The sequence below is a fragment of the Cetorhinus maximus genome, chromosome 1 (assembly GCF_964194155.1).
Source record: "Cetorhinus maximus chromosome 1, sCetMax3.hap1.1, whole genome shotgun sequence".
NCBI classification, from domain to species: Eukaryota; Metazoa; Chordata; class Chondrichthyes; order Lamniformes; family Cetorhinidae; genus Cetorhinus; species Cetorhinus maximus.
Window position 1 is genome coordinate 182582918 of NC_135879.1, and position 21330 is coordinate 182604247.

A 21330-nucleotide genomic window follows, 5' to 3' on the forward strand; every position below is an offset into this window, starting at 1 on the left:
TTTCGAAGAAGAGCAAAGGAGTGTTCTGCTACCAGTCAGTCAATGGAACTGAATTTCAGGCACTGTGTATAATAGACGGCTGATCTAATATCACCCATTTTGCATCACCGCCAAGACAAATTTCTACCCCAGATTATCTAGTCACTGGAGGGAATTTTCTTAGCCTGTTGGAGGTGGGTTTAGAGGTCGGGTGGCTGAGAGGATTTGATGCATGCATGGGACCCCCACCCTGTTCTGAGCTTCTCCAAATAAAGGCCACTTAAGAACCTTATCTTGCTGCTTCTAGTGTTCTACCAATGGCTGGGGGAGGGGGTTGTATACATCATGTGGGTGGCTGCCCAGTAAAAGTTGGAAGCCTCCCCACAGGCTCAGGGGAGGGAGGGTGGAGGAATGCCTCCTAATCAAGCACAGTGTAGCCCACACAGGTACTCCTGGACCCTGTGAGCCCCCTGGGCTGCCAGGGCCATCCCCGATGATAGAGCTCGTCCATGCTACAATATTTCAAGGTTCCTCTTGTTGAAGCCAGTGTATCACTATTTCCATTTCCATCCATAATGGATGTTTATTGGTCACACAGCAGGAATGGTACTGCCCTGAGAGTGAGGTATAATGCCACTTTCTTGCAATTAGCAGTTTTTGAGTTGTTGCCGCAAAAATAACAGACCGCCATCTGCACATAAACAACTGTATAATGCAATTTTGAGCTGATTTTATGTTGTTTTTGTGCTGACACAGGGGTCTTGTTCCTGCCAAGCAACAGCCAAGTAAACTTGATGGACGTTTTAAGATGAACAGCCAAGATGATCTATTGATCATTGGACCTTCCTGACCGCTGCTCACTGAACACATTTCAGCTTAATTCTAACTTCAGGGAGGAATGATAGAATGCAGCAAAGTGATCGAAGTGACTGCCTGGGTATTTATGGAGGATCCCAGTTATTTGAGGTGGTGCCCTCATCACCTGCAATTTAAAACTGTAATTGGACATACCAAGATGGGAAATGAGTGGGTAAGTCCCCTTGTCTATTTTAACTGCTTCCTGCCTGGTTTCCATTGGATGTGGGGAGTTAAAGCTGAGCTCATTATTCCAGTGTGTGATGATGCTATGGAGCAGACTGGTTACATCAAGAAACTGTTAAACTTTATGACAGAGACATTTTGAGTGCTTGCACGCTCGACCAGATCTCTCATCGGAAAAACCCTGCTCTGCAGATTACCTGCGCTAAGAGCTCACTGGTCGGAGGCCCCGCAGTATATCACATGACCCATGATTGACAGGACAGAGTGACTATACACCCAGTTACCACAATTCCTCTCCCTTTAGTTTTTTTTTACAATTACTCTTTACAGACAATCATTTAATTAATCCAGCAAACCTTAACAGGATCAACAGGATCTGGAGTTGCACTATGAGACACATAATCGGAACTAGGCAGCTCAGGGTTCGGCAACTCTTTGGGAACATCTGGAATGTCTGTTCTAGGTTGATCTCGCACCTCAGAAGTCGACAGTTCAATGTTAATCACGGGTTGATCAGTTAAGCTCTAAAGAGTCATACGGACTCAAAACATCAACCCTGCTTCTCTCTCCACAGATGCTGTCAGATCTGCTCAGTTTTTCCAGCATTTTCTGTTTTTGTTTCAGATTTCCAGCATCTGCAGTATTTTGCTTTGATCAAGTAATTGTTGGAATGTCTCTCTTGCGTGGATATGATCTACATGCTTATGGACGATTCTATCTCCAACTTGTACTTGGAAAGATAATGGACCAGGCTCTGAAACAATGGCTCCCAGGGCCCAACAGGGTCCATTGCCGAAATTTCACACATATACCGTGTCGCCTACATTGAATGTGTGAGCGTTACTGTGGTTAAATTTCTGATTACTCTGGTTCTGCGCTACCTTCCCCTCTAAATTTGGAAACACCAAGTGTAAATGTGTAAGCAGACAGCGTTTCATTAATAACTCCGACAGTGTTGAACCCATAATTGAATGTGGCATTATACAATAACTGAAGAGAAACCGGGAAAGTTGAGATTCCAGAGTGCCTTCCGATAACTTTTTCATACCAGACTTAAAGTTTGTACAGAACTCTTGGCTAGACCATTCAATGAAGGATGCCAAGGGGCTGTTTTAATATCTCTGATTCCATTTGGATCCATAAATTTCTGAAACTCCATGCTGGTAAAGGCTGTACCATTATCAGAAATGATAATTTCTGGTAGGTCATGAGTGCTGAAACAGTGACGTAGCTTCTTAATAGCTGCATTCGATGTTGGCGATTTGACTTCACACACATCCATCCATTTAGAATGTGCATCTACAAAACCACAATTAACAAAAACATGGTACCTAAGAATGGTCCTACAGAATCGATACGTAGTCTAACCCAGGGTCACCAGGCCCCTCCCACAGATGCAGGGGAGTTGAAACAGGCAACTTCTGTTGTTGCTGACAATGAAGACAGTACTTGACCATGCTTTCAATGTCACTGTCAATGCCTGGCCACCAGACATAGCTTTGCACAAACATTCTCATCCTTGATATGCCTGGATGTGCACTGTGAAGCTCTCTCAAGAGTGGCTCGCTAACTTGTGATGGGACGACAACTCTTGAACCCCACAACACAATTCCAGTTTAACAGCTTAATTCCATGTTTCTGACATGGAATGATTTCAATTCTTCAGATGCAGGCGAAGTTTGGCCATCCTTGCAAAACAAAATCTCTGACTTTCATCAATATTGGATCTCTATTCATCCAATTTCTAAGTTGTTTTGCACACACAGGCAAATAATCTAAGAAATTCAGAAATAGCACTAATTCTTGTGGAATATTTACAATACTATCTGGTAACAGGAGGTGACCGAGTGCATTTGCAATGTGTAGGGCAGGGCGGTACATAAAAGTATTTTCATACGCTGATAATGTCAGAGCCCCGCGTTGTATTCTTGCTGCTGCTATTGGTGGAATGGCCTTGTCCTCGCTGAATAATCCCGTTAATGGTTTATGGTCTGACACAATGGTAAAATGTCATCCATGTAGGCACTGGTGAAACTTTTTTTTACACCAAATACTATTGATAATCTTTCTTTTTCTAACTGAGAATAGTCCTTTGCAGCTTAGGAAAGGGTTCTGGAGACATAATCAATGGGCCTTTCTGATCCATTTTCCATTTCATGTGATAACATGGCTCCTATATCATAAGAAGAGGCAGCACAGGTTAATGCCAACTCTTTCAATGGGCCATAGTGTACCAATAAACACGGCAAATGCAGCAATTTCTTTGCTTTCACAAAGGCTTCTTCCTGTTGTGAACCCCATGACCAACAGTGGTTCTTTTTTAGCAGTGAGTATAATGATGCCAAAACAGTTGACAGGTTGGTTAAGAAGTGGCTATAGTAGTTGATCATACCCAGGAAGGACTTGAGTTCTGTTACATTGGATGGTGATGTTGCATCTTTTATTACCTGAACTTTTTCTTCTGCTGCGTGCAAATACATTGCATTCACCTTGTGACCTAGATAAGTGACTTCTGGTGCTTGAAATGTGCATTTTTCTTTCTTGAACCGAATGCCGGCTTCCATGAACCTCCTTAGCACCTCCTCCAGGTTGGCCAAGTGTTCAGTCTCAGTTTATCCAGTGGTGGGAGCATCATCCAAATATACTACCATTCGTGGGAGTCCTTGCAAAAGACTCTCCATTGTCCTCTGGAAAATAACGCATGCTGATGATACTCCAAAGGGTAAACAGGTGCACTGATGGAGACCCTTGGGTGGTTAATAATCTTGTATTCTCTCAACGTGCTTTCCAGTTCTAATTGTTGGTAAGCTCATATCCAATTTCGTATAGGACTAGCCTCCTGCCAGCTTGGCATATAAGTCATCTATCCTTGGAATGAGGCACTTGTCTAGTTTTGCTGCCTTATTTACGGTCAATTTATAATCTCCACAAATGCATATGGTGTGGTTAGGCTTAACCACTGGAACTATGGGTGTGGCCCATTCCAAGAGTTGGACAGGTTGGATGATGCCCAGCTTTCCTAACCTGCAATGCTCTGCATCCACCTTTTCTTTCAACGTATAAGGCACCGATCTGGCCTTAAAGAAATGTGATGTCACCTGAGGATCAACATGTATCTTGGCGTGCATGCCATTTAAGTTCCCTAATTCATCCCAAAAAACCATGTTGTATTACCTTAGAAGTTCTGGGATTCTATCTGATTTTGGGTGAAATATCTCAGACAAGTTGAGTTTGATCTTCTGTAACCAATCCCAACCTAAAGTACTGGAATACTTTTCTTTCACTATTATTACAGGCAGTTGTGCTGTCTGTCACTTGTAAGAGACTGGGACAATGGCGATGCCCTTTACTTAAATTGATTCTCCCGTGTTAGTTCTTAATTTAGTGGTTGTCTGCTCCAAGTTTATTGGCTGTCTTCCTTCATTAAGGTACCTGAAAGTGTGCTCTCCCACTACCGTAGTTGAAACACCAGTATCTATTTACATTGTCAGTGGCTTCTCATTCACTTGTAACGTCACCGTAATAGGTTCAGTCTTCACAACAGTCACATTATATGAGGAGTAAATGTCAGGAGCAGCAGCTTCAGCCTTTGCCATACCTGTTACTTCTATCGTGTTTGTTTGCTGTTTTGTAGCCTGCTTCAGCTTTGTCCGGCATTTCCTAACCATGTGACCTTTCTTATGACAATAATGGCATTCTGCCTCCTTGAGTTTACAGGTATCTGCCCCATAGTCACTTTCACATCTATAGCAATTTTGCCTGGAAGCATGGATGAAGCATTTATGTTGGGCTTCTTGATGTTTCTCAGTGTCCATTGAATCATGCTTTAATTCTGCAGGTCTGGCTTTTGCACTACGCTCAGCGGCAGATTCCCGCCCAACATGAAGTACAGCACCATTATCCATGTGTTGCAAAGCCTGCAAGTCTCTCGCAGCACTTTCCATGGCAAAGGAGATTTCTAGGGTACATTTAAAATCAATATCGGCCTCGGCAAGCAACTGGCGCTGAATGGTGTCGTCCTTGGCTCTACACACCAATCAGTCCTGCAGCATATCGTTTAAAATGTCCCTGAAGTTGCAATATCCTGTTAACTGCTTGAGGATCACTACATAGGTTGTGACAGACTTTTCGGGGCCCGAACTCTTGAATTGAATTTAAAGTGCTGCATTATCACAGATGGCCTCAGCTGGAAGTGTCTTTTCACTCGGTCCACTAATTCACTATATGACATGGAACTGGGCGCGCTTGGGGCAGTCAGGTTACGAATCAAGTTATATGTTTTACTGCCGCACACACTTAAGAGGATCGCTTTCCACTTTTCTTCAGTGGTTATTACAGTGGCTATTAAGTAAAATCTGAGGCGCTCAACATACTGGTTCCAATCTTCAATATTAGCATCATATGGGTCAATTCTTCCAAACTGTAGCATGACTGGTGAGCAGTTTTTTTAAAAAATTTGATTCACTCACAGTAACAGGGCGAGGTACAGAGTCGAAGTTGATTTTACCCTCGTCGCCAAATGTGATGACTCTATGGAGCAGCCTGGTTTCATCAAGGAACAGTTAAACTTTATTACAGAGACATTTTCAGTGCTTGCGCACTCGACCAGATCTCTCATCGGGAAAGCCCTGCTCAGTGGATTACCCGTGCTAAAAACTCATTGGTTGGAGCCCCTGCAGTACATAACATTACCTGTGATTGACAGGAGGGAGTGACAATGCATCCACTTACCACACAGTGGCAACATGATTCCTGTAAAAACATAGGTGAGATTTGTAACTTGAAAGAGTACGTGGGGTTTGAGTGTGGGTTGGGGGAAAAATGCAGCACTAAACTGTCAGCTTCCATGTTTAACTTCGTGCATTAGCCTGGTCTCCCTCGAGAGAGGGGATGCCTGTTAATCGGTTAACTAGAATGATAGTTCAACACGGTTTTTAAGTTTAATTTTAAGTTACATTCATGGATTTCCTGGGCAACTTGAAACTTGCCATTGAAAGCAAGATCAAGGTGAGAAAAAAATGACATTTGAGGGGGCTGTACAAAATTCATTGAAATACTGCAGTAAACACCCAAAGCTCACAGCACTATCATGCTACACAGAAAGGTTTATTTCACAGTACTTTTGCTGAGAGTTTGCTTTCTGCATGTGGTGGTTTTCTGAATCATATCAAGATGGATGATGACCAAGATTTTACAGCCCCTCTTGTCCAATGGGATATTACAGTCCCGCTGAACTGAATGGAGATTTAAATGGCTCGCTGTATCCGCCAGGGGTGAGATATGCCACGGCAGGGCAGTAAAATCCTGGCCAGTGTCTTCTGGACTGCCTTAGATTGAATCTTGATGAGGAGCAATCTGAACAGCAGCAGCAGCAACAGAAGTGGAAAGAGCAGGAGAATGCAACTCGCAGGAGGCACTATCATCGACACTGGATGTACAGGAAGAGATGTTGGAACAGCATTCCTTCAGAAGACTCAGGTGATGTCAGAAAGATGCAGCAACCTAGAAGAGGACCTGCTCCCTGCTAGTCCTGGTAGCCACATATTCCCAATGTTTGTCAAAATGACCACTGCACTTAACATCTTTGCATCTGTTTCATTCCAGGAGTCTACCAAAAACATATTCAGAATCTCCCTGTGAAAAGATACAACAAATGCATAAGGCAGGTCATTGATGTGTTGTTTGCCAGGATGGCAATTATTTGAACGTCACTTTTGATGGCTTTGGCCAAAATGAGCGAGTGCTCAGGATTGTGTGTCTGGCTGGCTTCCCATGGGAGCAAGGCATCATTGAACACACATGTGGAAATCCGTGCATTCCCAGACTAACTAGGATTGTTCGTGATTCACAAAGGATTCCATTCCATTAATGTGCAGCTGGTGTGAAACCACAGAAAGGTATTTCTGCTGGTATGCACAAGATTTCCAGGGGGCTGCCATGATGGTTTTATCCTGCAGCAGTCCAAGTTGCTTGACATTTTTGGATCTGTGAGCAGACTTGAGGAGCGGTTGCTAAGAGTCAATGGATGACACTGTAAACTTGGCTGATGTCACCTGTCAGAAATCAATCCAATGAAGCCCAACAGTGCTACAATGACCATATGGCCACCAGATGTGTGATCAAATAAGCCATTGACAAGTCTGGACAGATCTGGAGGTGCCCTCCAGTACATTCCAGCCAGGATATCCAGATGGTCATGGTGTGCTGCGCTCTGCACAACATTGTGCAGCGGTGGGGTTTGCATCTACAGGAGGGAGAAGCTGCAGAGTGCACATTGTCTGTGGATGATTCTGAGGAGGAGGTAGACAAAAAGGGGGATATGATGAGGGTAATGCAGTACCAGCTGCTCAGATTGCTGCACACGATGCCAGGGATACCCTGTATGATTCACATAGATTACACTGGATCAATGTCAGAAGCACATGGAAAGGCCACTCTTTCTGCACCTTCCTCCTAAACTCACTGCTATGCTGCTGACACAAAGCAGTCCTGCAAACAACCAATCACCTCTTGCATGTAACACCATTAGTCCTTGTCAATTCATATCTTTCCTTTCATTACCAAACAAGTTAAAAGTTGGAGTAAAAGGCAGAAAATGCTGGAAATACTCAGCAGGTCTGGCAGCATCTGTGAAGAGAGAAACAGAGTTAACATTTCAGGTTAATAACCTTCAATCAGAAGTTAAAAGGCGACTTGCCATCCTGCAACCAAGAATGGAAAAGATGGGAAAGTGCTACAAAATAGTAAGATTTACGTGATTCTACTAAAGAGCAGAAACTTCACAGCATAACAAGAACTGTTCCCCATGCACCTGTGCGGGGAGAGACTGCCATGAGGCAGCATGTTGGGTACTGACCTGAGGGAGGGCAACAGGTAAGGAATTGTGAAGTTTCCACTTCCTTGTCCCTTTTCGCCATCACCAGCTGGCCACAATTCACTGCTAACACTCTGCTGGAGAAAGCTTGGTGCAGGTCAGTGATGTGCTTTAAGGCCAAGACTAAGGTATTGGCCAAGCAATTTAAGGTGACTGACATATTAACATCCAGAATGTAAACGGCCGTGGTCAAAGCTGGCATTGGCTCATTTTAAGCTGAACTCCCGAGGTGAGGTGAGAGTGACTGACCTTGACATCAATGCAGCATTTGACTGAGTGTGGCATCAAGGAGCCTTAGCAAAACTGAAGTCAATGGGAATTAGGGGAAAAACTCTCCACTGGTTGGAGTCATACCGAGCACAAAGGAAAATGGTTGTGGTTGTTGAAGGTCAATCATCTCAGTCCCAGGACATCACTGCAGGAGTTCCTCAGGGTAGTGTCCTCAGGCCAACCATCTTCGGCTGCTTCATCAATGACCTTTCTTCCATCATAAGGTCAGAAGTGGGAAAATTGGCTGATGATTGGACAATGTTCAGCACCATTCGCAACTCCTCGGAGATTGAAGCATTCCATGTCCAAATGCAGCAAGACCTGGACAATATTCAGGCTTGGGCTGACAAGTGGCAAGTTACAATCGTGCCACACAAGCGGCAGGCGATAACTACCTCCAACGAGAAAGAATCCAACCATGTCCCTTTGCAATTCAGTGGCATTATCATCACTGAATCCCCCACTATTAACTGGAAACTGAACTGGACCAGCCTTATAAATACTGTGGCTTCAAGAGCAGGTCAGAGGCTAGGAATTCTGAGGTGTGTAACTCACCTTCTGACTCCTCAGAACCTGTCCACCATCTACAAGGCACAAGTCAAGGGGTGATGGAATACTCTCCACTTAACTGTGTTACGATTCCCATGTGGATCTGTAAACCAAAAGAATCAAATTTATTAAATGACCACTAAATGAAAGAAAGAGCGGCAGCAATTCTAAACATGCGTTCCGACCTTTCAGGAACCCAGCTCTCTGTCAACACTCAAGAAGCTCAACACCTTTCAGGACAAAGCAGCCCAATTGATTGGCACCCACCTTAAATATTCACTCCCTCTGCCACCATTGCAGCAGTGTGTACTATCTACAAGATGCACTGCAGCAACTCACCAAACCTCCTTTGACAGCGCCTCTCAAACCTGTGGCCTCTACCACTCAGAAGTGCATGGGCAGCCGTTGGAGAAAAAGGCCACCAAATTCCCCTCCAAATCACACACCATCCTGACCTGCAACTTTATCACTCTTCCTCCACTGTTGTTGGGTCAAAATCCTGGAACTCCCTACCTAACAGCACTGTGGAAATACCTATATGCCACATGGATTGCAATGGTTCAAGAAGGTGGCTCAGCACCACTTTCTCAATGGTACTTAGGGATGGGCAACAAATTCTGGCCTTGCAGCAGCACCCACACCCCATGAACAGAAGAAAAGACTGACAATTACATTTTTCTCTATCTTTTGGGTGTGAAGTTCCTATGTGAATTATTCCTAGACTCTCCCAACCAATTTCTTACTAGGTATGGGATCATAGCACAAACCTGCTCCAAATGTCAGAGAAGTCAGGCATTCAGAGAGACTTTGTATTCCTAACAAAAAAGTGGCAAGAAAATGCCAATGAGTGATTTCATCAGAACCTTTTAAAAAATAATATGATGTATCTTGTCTCTGAGTTAGGAGGTTGTGGGTTCAAACCCAATTCAGAACTTAAACATGCAACCCGGGTTGGCACTTAAGTACAGCGTTAAAGGAGTGCTGCATTGTCAAAACTGCTGCCCTTTGGATGAAACATTAAAGTGAGGCCATTTGTTTAGGTAGATGTAAATAATCCTATGGCACTTTGAAAAAGAGCAGCACGTTGTCTTGATCAACATTTGTTCCTCAACCAAAATGTGGGTTTGTTAATGTGATAATGGAAGGGTGGAATGCATATGAAATCATAAAACTATGTTGCTGAGAAGCTCTCAGCATAGATTATGAAAACTTGTAAGGGAGAATGTTTGATTTAATTAAAATAAGATACTGTTATAACAAGAAATGAAAAAAAACTATTAAAACAGGGAGGGACTTCACTGAACTAAATTATCACAGTTAATTGGAACCCTATGAGGAATTAATTCATTCTAGCTGAATTAATCAGGCTTGGTAAGGGAATTATTTACAGGTTGGACTGGTCTGGTTCGAGGAATTCATTCATTTAGATTAACTGAATTAAACCCATTGAGGAATTCATTTATTTAGACAATTCTAATTGCACACTAGATGGGTTCATTTTATTATAGCAATTGAATCGAGCATTGTTTGGGATTAAGTTATTCTGATGTTTTAGATCAAACCTCTAAGGATTTATTTTATTCTGTGTCAATTTATTCCCCTTCTCTAATTTTCCCTCCAATTCTCTTCTAAGCTCCTCTCCTGATGGTGTTCGTTATATTCCACAGACAGCATTGAGTCTCCTATACTTAATTTTTAAAAATATTCATTCATGGGATGTGGGCTTCACTGGCTGGGCCAGCATTTATTGCCCATCCCTAGTTGCCCTTGAGAAGATGTTGGTGAGCTGCCTTCTTGAACTGCTGCAGCCCCTGTGGTGTGGGTAACCCACAATGCTGTTAGGATGGGAGTGCCAGGATTTTGACCCAGTGACAGCGAAGGAATGGTGATATGTTTCCAAGTCAGGAAGGTGAGTGACTTGGAGGGGAACTTCCAGGTGGTGGTGTTCCCATTTAGCTGCTGCCCTTGTCCTTCTAGGTGGTTGTGGTCATGGGTTTGGAAGGTGCTGTCGAAGGAGCCTTGGTGAATTCCTGCAGTGGATCTTGTAGATGGTGGAGGGTGCATCGGTGGTGGAGGGAGTGAACATTTGTGGATGTGGTTCCAATCAAGTGGTCAATCTTACATGTAGCTATATAATAAGTACTACGGTTATTCCAATATTGCAGCATCAAAACATCACCCACCCTCCACAACAATGATAGATAATTTCCTCCAACATCTACACATTGGTAGAGATCACCACAAGGTGATGAAAATCAAGAGTCCTATCAATCCTCTTCCCTTAAGCCTTTGAACTGAGGCTCTTAGCTGTGCCCCGCTATATTATTGCATTATAAACAATCTTGATCAGCAGGAGAGTGAAATTTCAAAAGCCTGGATCCACTTTTGAAATCCATTTTCAATTAGAATGATGGTCAGATCAATTCAACCTACTTGACACCCATCAACCTATAATGATATCCGACACATCTACCAGACCAGTTGAGTAACAAATCAAAAATATAATTAGCCGGGCATTGTTTATAAATAAGGGGTCGCCCGTTTAAGACAGAGATGAGAATTTTTTTCTCTCAGGGTCATGAGTCTTTGGAGCTCTTCCTCAAAAGACGGTAGAAGCAGAGTCTTTGCATATTTTTAAGGCAGGGGTAGAGAGATTTTTGAAAAGCAAGGGGTTGAAAGGCTATAGGAGGTAGGTGGGAATGTGGAATTGAGATTACAATCAGATCAGCTAAGATCTTATTAAATGGTGGAGCAGGCTCGAGGGACCAAGTGGCCTACTCCTGCTCCTAAATCGCATGTTCGTGTGTACCAAAACCTTTCTCATGGAGAATCAGTAGGAAAGCTGTTTAATAACAAGGATATTAAACTCCAATGTCTTGTGTTAGTTATTAGTTAGGTATTAAGCAGGGCATAGAAGGATGTATTACAGATATATTTAAGGAATTAATTGCATGTATTACACCTTGCACCCTTCAAAAACTTTAACTTATCTAAAACCTCTGCTGCCTGTACCTTAAACTATCATTCTCGATGACCTACATGGTCTCCCAGTCCATCAAGCCTTCAAGTTAAAATTATAAATTTTGTGTTCAAATCCCTCCACATCCTTTATACTCCTTCTTCAGCTTTCCCATTCTTCAAAATACTCCAACTCTGATCTCTTGTGTATCCCCACCAATTTTGCTGCACCCTTGGAAGACATGCCCTTCAGCCATCCAAGCTCTTATCTTTGTAATTTCTTTCCTACACCTTTCTATCTCTCTCTCCTTTCAGACAGTCTAAAACTTAGCTCTTTGACCAAGTTCTTCGTCAACCCATCTAATAACTTCTTCTTTGGCTTGATGTCAATTTTTATCTAGTTATACTCCTATGAAGCACCTTGGGGCATTTTTCTGCTTTAAAGATGCTATATATGTATATTGTTGATTTGCAGGAAAGAGGGTATGGGTGAGGCAGCATTCACCTTTTCTCAAGGCACGTGAAAAATTTGTCTTAACTTCATCAATGATGAATAACATGGTGGCTGTTACTGATTTTGTTTCTCAGTTTTGCTTTTAATAAACCAAAACCATAAGGACAAAAGAAAATGAGACAAGAAAATGGAATTTATACGAACATATGAATTAGGAGCAGGAGTAGGCCACTTGGCCCTTTGAGCCTGCTCCGCCATTCAATAAGATCATGGCTGACCTGAATGTAACCTCAACCCGACATTCCTGCCTACCCCCAATAACCTTTCTCACTCCCCACCCTATTAATCAATAATCTATCTAGCTCTGCCTTAAAAATATTCAATCACTGTGCTTCCACCACCTTTTGAGGAAGAGAGTTCCAAAGACTCAAAACCCTCTGAAAGAAAAAAATTCTCCTAATCTGTCTTAAATGAGGGACCCCTCATTTTTAAACAGTGACACCTAGTTCTAGATTCTCCCACATGAGGAAACATCCTCTCCACATCCATCCTGTCAAGACCCCTCTGGATCTTAATGGTTTCAATTAAGTCACCCTTACTCTTCTAAATTCCAGTGGATACAAGCCTAACCTGTCCAGCCTTTCCTCATAAGACAACCCGCCCATTCCTGATATTAGTCTGGTAAACCTTCCCTGAACTGTTTCTAACGCATTTACATCGTCCTTTAAATAAGGAGACCAGTACTGTACACAATACTCTAAATGTGATCTCACCAATGCCCTATAAAACTGAAGCACAACCCCCTTGCTTTTGTTATCAATTCCCCTCACAATAAATGATAACATTCTATTAGCTTTCCTAATTACCTGCTGTACCTGCATACTAACCTTTTGTGATTCATGCACTAGGATCCAGAACCCTCTGAATCTCTGAGCTCAATCTGTCACCATTTAGAAAATAAGTTTATTTTTTATTCTTCCTGCCAAAATGAATGATTTCACATTTGCCCACATTATACTCCATTTGCCAGATCTTTGCCCACTCATATAACCTATCCATTTCCCTTTGTAGCTTCCTTACATCCTCTTCACAATTTACTTTCCTAACTACCTTTGTGCCATCAGCAAAATTTGCAACCATTCCTTTGGTCCCTTCATCCAAGTTATTTATATAAACTGTAAAAAGTTGAGGCCCCAGCACTGATCCTAGTGGCACGCCACTCGCCATATCCTGCCAACCAGAAAAAGACCCATTTATGCCAACTCTGTTTCCTGTGAGCTAGCTAATCTTCTATCCATGCCAATATGTTACCCCAAAACCATGAACTTTTATTTTCTGCAATAACCTTTGATGTCGCACTTTATCAAATGCCTTCTGGAAATCTAAGTACAGTACATCCACCGGTTCCCCTTTATCCACAGCACATGTGACTCCTTCAAAGAGATTAGAAATTAGTTAAGCACGATTTCCCTTTCCCAAACGATGTTGACTCTGCCTCATGACCTTGAATGTTTCTAGGTGTCCTATTAAAATTTTTAATAGCTTCTAACAATTTTTCTCTGACAAATGTTAGGCTGTTCAGTTCCACAACATTCTCTATTTCTTTTTATTGATTCTCAGGATGTGGGCTTCGCTGGCTGGGTCAGCATTTATTGCCCATCTCTAGCTGCACTTGAGAAGATGGTGATGAGCTGCCTTCTTGAACCGCTGCAGTCCATGTTCTGTCGGTACACCCACAGTGCTGTTAGGATGGGAGTTCCAGGATTTTGACCCAGTGACAGTGAAAGAACACCGATATATTTCCAAGTCAGGATGGTGAGTGACTTGGAAAGGAACTTCCAGGTGGTGGTATTCCCATCTATCTTCTGCCCTTGTCCTTCTAAAAGGTCGTGGGTTTGGAAGGTGCTGTCGAAGGAGCCCTGGTGAATTCCTGCAGTGCATCTTGTAGATGGTACATACTGCTACTACGATGCGTTGGTGGTGGAGGGAGTGAATGTTTGTGGATGTGGTGCCAATCAAGCAGGCTGCTTTGTCCTGGATGGTGTCAAGCATCTTGAGTGTTGTGGGAGCTGCACTCATCCAGGCAAGTGGGGAGTATTCCATCACACTCCTGACTTGTGCCTTGTAGATGATGCACAGACTTTGGAGAGTCCGGAGGTGAGTTACTCAACACACGATTCCTAGCATCTGACCTGCTTTTGTAGCCACATTATTTATATGGCTAGTCCAGTTCAGTTTCTGGTCAATGGTAGCCCCCAGGATGTTGATAGTGGGGGATTCAGTGATGCTACTGCCATTGAACATCAAGGGGTGATGGTTGGATTCTCTCTTGTGTGATGCTTGTGCAACACTTGTGTGGTGCGAATGTTACTTGCCACTTGTCGACTCAAGCCTGGATATTGTCCAGGTCTGGCTGCATTTGGACATGGACTGCCATGTATAATCTCCCTAACACTGCATTCCTGAAGGATTGTTCTGTTTGAATACTCCTTCGTCCCCAAAAAAGATATACTCAAAGAAAGACTTGCAGTGATACAGGGCTTTTCACGACCACCTTACATCTAAAAGTGCTTTGAAGTCAATGAAACACTTTTGAATTGTTGTCAGTGCTGCAATGTAGGATGCACGGCAGCCCATTTGCACACAGCAACCCCTCACAAACAGCAATGGATAATGACCTGATCATTTGTTTTTGTGACATTGATTGAGGGATAAATATTGACCAGGACCCTGGGGATAACTCCCTGGCACTTCTTCAAAATAGTGTAATAGGATATTTTGCAGCCACCCAAGCAAGCAGATGAAGCCTCAGTTTAATGTATCAACCAAAAGACAGCATCTCCAACAAGGTAGCACTCCCTCAGTACTACATTGAAGTATCAGCCTTGACCTTTGTTCTCAAAGCTTAGACTGAGCCTTGAGCACAGAATTTTGTGATTCAGAGGTGAAAGTGCTGCCAACTGAACAGTTGTTTAGGTTAAAATTTACTTTGGCTAAGCTCACAGTAAAACATATTGTAACTGGAGTCAAAACTAACTTGCAAACACAATATGGTTAACTCTCTTAACAACAATGTGAATTCACCAATAAGAAATACACACACATAAAAAATGGTATTCTAGGGTTCTTGCTATTACACTAGCATGTAAGCATATAATGCAAGCTCTGATCACATAGAAGAATATAGGACCCAAGTCTTATTCTCTTGCTGGATGCTGTACCTTGACTAAGCAAAACTGACCAATGTGACTGTTACCTAAGGCCTAAACAACATTGCACAGAAATTGAGCAAAAACCCTCATTAAAATAGGTGGTCCTTTCATCAAATATGGGATATTAATTAGGGGTGGTCTACTATTGATCAAATGAACATCTAATTATGTTCATGATGCTGGACGAGACCCCAAAGTTTTTGGTGCAATCCGGTTAAGGGCCAATAACTTTTTGTTTAAATGAAATAAAGTTTGAGACTCAAGACACTTGCTAAGAGAATGAGGCCACAAGACACCATGGGTTTTGAACAAACAAAAATAAATGTTACTATACAAGGTCAGAAAGATGAAACAACTTACAATATCTATGTTATACTCTAACGTCCATGGTTAACATGAGGTGCGTGTGAATTAACAAGCAAACTGTGGTCAGACGCAGTACACTGCATAATTAATGGCAGATCAACCAAGACAGATTCCATGGATTTCTCAACCACCTACCCAAATGTTAGTAAAACTGAGAGTCAACCTCATTGAAACGCTATCTGTCTCACAAGGGATTCAAGCCTTCACCTTCTAAGATCTCACCTTGGAATTCTCTCCAAAAGTTGCTCCAACTCGGATGACCTCAATGATGGCCCACAAACTTTCAATCTCATCTCCTGAGCCTCCATTTCCCTGGATTCCCCAGTTTGCACTCAACACCAAGTTACAAGCAGAACTTCAGCTCTTAAGCCGTGCAGAGTAAAACACCACCTTATCTTGGCCCAACAGCCTGCAGCATGGAGTCACCAACCTTTTACTGCTTTCTTCAGTTGCCAGGGCATGCCCTGAGACTCCTTTGATTGCCAAGGCTTCTCCTGAACCCTCTTCACTTAACTCTTTCTCTGTTCCTCTTTCTTCTCAACTGGGATCTCCTCCTGCCCCCTCTCCCTGGGCTCTGCCTGGGGCACTTCTCAATTATGGCACTCGTATCACCCATGTTCACATCAGTTTCTTTTTACACAGGCATGCTCAGCCTAAGAGCTACAAAATGCCAGATTTTGTATATGTTTTCTGCTTGCTGACAAAGTAAGTTTGAACCTCATAGCACTAACCATTAATTAAATAATCCCTAAAATTCATTATAAATATCTCAACATATTTTGAATAAGTGTAGATTTGTTTGATTTGTAGATAATCCTAATTTAATATTTAGAATCATAGAACCATAGAAAGTTTATGGAACAGAAAGAGGCCACTTGGCCCATCATGTCTGCACTGGCTGAAAAACAAGCCACCCAGCCTAATCCCACTTGCCAGCATTCGATCCATAGCCCTGCAGGTTATGGCACTTTGGGCACATATCCAGGCAACTTTCAAATGAGTTGAGGGTTTCTGCCTTGACTACCCTTTCAGGCAGTGAGTTCCAGGCCCCCACAACTCTCGGGGTGAAAAGATTTTTCCTAATTTCCTCTCTAATCTTTCTACCAATCATTTTAAATCTATGCCTCCTCATCACTTACATCTCTGCTACATTAAATAGCCTCTTCCTGTCCATTCTATCCAGGCCCTTCACAGTTTTCTATATCTCAATTAAATCTCCCCTCAGCCTTCTCTGTTCCAAGAAGAACAACCCCAGCCTATCCAATCTTTCCTCATAGCTATAATTTTCCAATCCTGGCCACACCCCTGTAAATCATGGGTGCAGTGGTATTTTCACTGGACTAGTAATCCAGAGACTCAGTAATGCTCTGGGGACCCGGGTTCGAATCCCACCATGGCAGATGGTGAAGTTTGAATTCAATAATTAAAGTTTTCTATCTGCAATATTATGTGGGGCACAAGGGCAAGTTTGGCCACGAGTTCCTGGAGTTCGAGTTTAGGCTGGACGGCAAACTCAGATATGCAAATAACAGCAACTACAAAAATGATGTAATGATTAGGAAGGCGGCATTTGTCCATAAAAGTGTTATGGAAGAACTAAAGCAAATCATAGACAGTGAAATCACAAAGGAAGACGATGCGTTGTGGCCCCCCACCTGACCGAGTGGGATGACAGGTGCTGGAGATTGTAATAGGAGATGAACATATTTCATTTACAACATCAAAGATTGGGTCTCTAATTGATGTAAATCAATCCAAGCATCCAGAGGGCCTGCGAGTATTATACTAACTGGTCCAGGATTTGAAATGTCTAGTTTTCAGTCTCATTGGGTTGCACTTCAAGATCAAGCCTATCTAAGAGTTTGGTGTTCACACAAAGATGATGGATTTAGGGATGGACCGCAGTCAGAGTGGGAAGAGATAAGATGGCTTGAATTGACTTGGACTCAATATGTGTCACAGCAACTAACTTTGTCTCATGTGGATTGTAGATTTGGTAATTTTTTTACGTGAATATATAGCGATTTCATTTTGTTCACAAATTATTTGATTTTCTTTTTATATTAAAATAAATGCCCTGCGGACCTTACCTGGTCTGGCCACATGTGACTCCAGACCCACAGCAATGTTGTGGTTGACTCTTACATGCCTTCTGAAATGGCCGACCACTCAGTTCTCCATTCTATCAAACTAAAGGAAATGAAACCGGATGGATCACCCAACATTGACCTAGGCGCCGGAAATAACAACAGCGACTCTTACAAAGTCCTCCTTTGTAACATCAGGGGGCTAGTGCCAAAATTGGAAGAGCTGTCTTGCAGACAAGTCAAGCAATAGCCTGACATAGTCATACTTGCAGATTCACACCTTACATATCATGTCCTAGACACCTTTATCACCATCCTGTCTCAGTAGCACCACTACAGACCAAGTTGGCCGAGTCCTAAAGGACATAGCCGATAGACTAGGTCTGCAGCAGATGTTAGCAGGGAACCAACAAGAGGGAAAAACATACTGACCTCATCCTCACCAACCTGCCTGCCACAGATGCATCTGTCCATGACAATATCAGTAGGAGTGACCACCGCACAGTCCTTCTGGAGACAAAGTCCTGTCTTCTCATTGAGGATACCCTCCATCGTGTTGTGTGGCATGACCATTGTGCTAAACGGGATAGATTTTGAGCAGGCGTAGCAACTCAAAGCTGGGCAATCATGAGGCACTGTGGGCCGTCAGCAGCAGTGAACACAATCTGTAACCTCACGGACCAGCCTATCCCCCAATCTACCATTACCACCAAGCCAGGGTTCAATGAAGAGTGCAGGGGGGCATGCCAGGAATAGCACCAGGCATACATAAAAATAAGGTGTCAACCTGGTGAAGCTACAACACAGGACTACTTGCATGCCAAACAGCATAAACAGCAAGTTTATGATAGAGCTAAACAAGTCCACGACTAACTAAGCTCTATAGTCCTGCCACATCCAGTCGTGAATAGTGGTGGACAATTAAACAACCCACTGGGGGAGGAGGCTCCACAGCACATCAGTGCAAAAGATAAGGCATTCACAACAATCGTCAGCCAGAAGTGTCGAGTGGATGATGCATTTCAGCCTCCTCCGGAGGTCCCCAGCATCACAGATGCCAGTCTTCAGCCAATTCAATTCCACGTGATATCAAGAAATGGCTGAAGGCACTGGATACCTCAAAGGCTATGGGCCTTGACAATATTCCAGCAATAGTACTGAAGACTTGTGCTCCAGAACTTGCCGTGCCCCTAGCCAAGCTGTTCCAGTACAGCTACAACACTGGCACCTACCCGGCAATGTGGAAAATTGCCCAGGTATGTCCTGTACACAAGAAGCAGGACAAATCCAACCAGGCCAATGATCACCCCATCAGTCTACTCTCGATCATCAGTAAAGTGATGGGAGGGGTCTGCAACTGTGCTATCAAGCAGTACTTCTTAGCAATAACCTGCTCACTGACACTCAGTTTGGGTTCCGTCAGGGCCACTCAGCGTCTGACCACATTACAACCTTGGTTCAAACATGGGCAAAAGAACTGAAATCCAGAAGTGAGGTGAGAATGATTGCCCTTGACATCAAGGCAGCATTTAACCGAGTATGGCATCAAGGAGCCCTAGCAAAACTGGAGTCTATGGGAACCAGGGGGAAAATTCTCCATTAGTTGAAGTCATACCTAGCACAAAGGAAGATGGCTGTGGTTGTTGGAGATCAGTCACCTCAGTCCCAGAACATCACTGCAGGAGTTCCTCAGGATATTGTCCTAGGCCCAACCATCTTTAGCTGCTTGACCAATGACCATCCTTCCGTCATAAGGTCAGAAGTGGAGATGTTTGCACAATGCTCACCATTCGTGACTCCTCAGATACTGAAGCAGTCCATGTCCAAATGCAGCAAGACCTGGACAATATCTGGGCTTGGGCTGACAAGTGGCAAGTAACATTCAGGCCACACAAGTGCCAGTCAATGATCATCTCCAAGAAGAGAGAATCTAACCATCGCCACTTGACATTCAATGGCATTACCATCGCTGAATCTCCCACTATCAACCTCCTGGAGGTTACCATTGATCAGAAACAGAACTGGATTAGTCATATAAATACTGTGGCTACAAGAGCAGGTCAGAGCCAAGAATCCTGCAGCAAGTAACTCACCTCCTGACTCCCCAAAGCCTGTCCACTTTCTACAAAGCACAAATCATGAGTGTGATGGAATATTCTCCAATTGCCTGGATGAGTGCTGCTCCCACACTGCTCAAGAAGTTTCAAACCGTCCAGGACAAAGCAGCCCACTTGATTGGCACCATATCCACAAACTCCCTCCACCACCGATACACAGTAGCAGCATTGTGTACCATCTACAAGGTATACTGTGGGAACTCACAAAGCCTCCTTAGACAGCACCTTCCAAACTCATGACCGCTACCATCTAGAAAGACAATGGCAGCAGACACATGGCAACATCGCCACCTGCAAGCTCCCCCTCCAAGTCACTCACCATCCTGATCTGGAATTATATCCATGTTCCTTCACCGTCACTGGGCCAAAATCCTGAACTCCCTTCCTATTAGCACTGTGGGTGTACCCATAACACATGGACTTCAGCGGTTCATGAAGGCAGGTCACCACCACCTTCTGAAGGGATGGGCAATAAATGGTGGTCTAGCCAGCAATGTCCAGAGCGCATGACTGAATAAACAAAATAAACTCCTAGTTTAGCTTCCTGCTACAGTAATTAACACCAGTTGAACCAACTCCTTTCAGCTGAATGACAGGTAATTGGCATTCCCATGCAGCCCCTTCCTATTGAACCAACTCCTGCCAGCTGATTGACAGATAACTGCCACTACCAAGCACCCTCCTGCTTAACAGGACTACTTAACTCACTTGAAGTTTGTTAGTAGTAAGTCAGAGTCTGACTCTTATTTTATATTTAAACTTTAGAAAAAATTAACATAATTTACCACATACACCAAATTCCCAACTTCACACTGTCTCCATCCCACTCAGATATAGTCTCCTGTCTCCTCATGTGTCCCTTACTCATTATTTGATGGACATCCTTTCCTTCTTTTAAAAGCATTGTATCTGTAACAAGAAAAGTTTACATTTTGGATTCTCTATTCGAAATAAGAACTAGCTGTCTTTTCTTAAGGATTTATCTTCTTTTGCAATTTATACTTTTCATATAACCACTGAATTGCATGCTTGCTTATTGGAATAAACTTTTGTTTTAAAATTTAAATGTTCTCACTTAGTCTTCTGTATCAAACACTTAACAACCCAACTCCTATTTCTTTTTTACGTGGGAAATATTCACTGAGGAGTTTCACCCGGACCCTTATAATATCTGGGAAAATTACAATCTAGCTAAAAACTAATTGAAAGTTAATTGAAGGCTATTAGGAAGAAGGGAATGATCTTGACTGATTCTTTTCCTATGGGTGGAGGCAGTTTAGACTCAGTGGACCTAGGAATGTGTCCTTGAGCATGACTCCCTCTGGCTGAAGTTGAGGGGAATTAATCGGGAGGTACCCCTGATCTCAAATGCACCAAAAAACAGGACTAGTATTATTAATACATTATGTATTAATACACCACA

The 21330-nt window shown here is 43.1% G+C and overlaps 1 pseudogene; it reads left to right on the forward strand.

The window, feature by feature from the left end:
* Positions 1-17139: 17139 nt before the first annotated feature.
* On the forward strand, positions 17140-17688 carry LOC144690405 (protein mago nashi homolog pseudogene; annotated as a pseudogene).
* The last annotated feature ends 3642 nt before the right edge of the window (positions 17689-21330 follow it).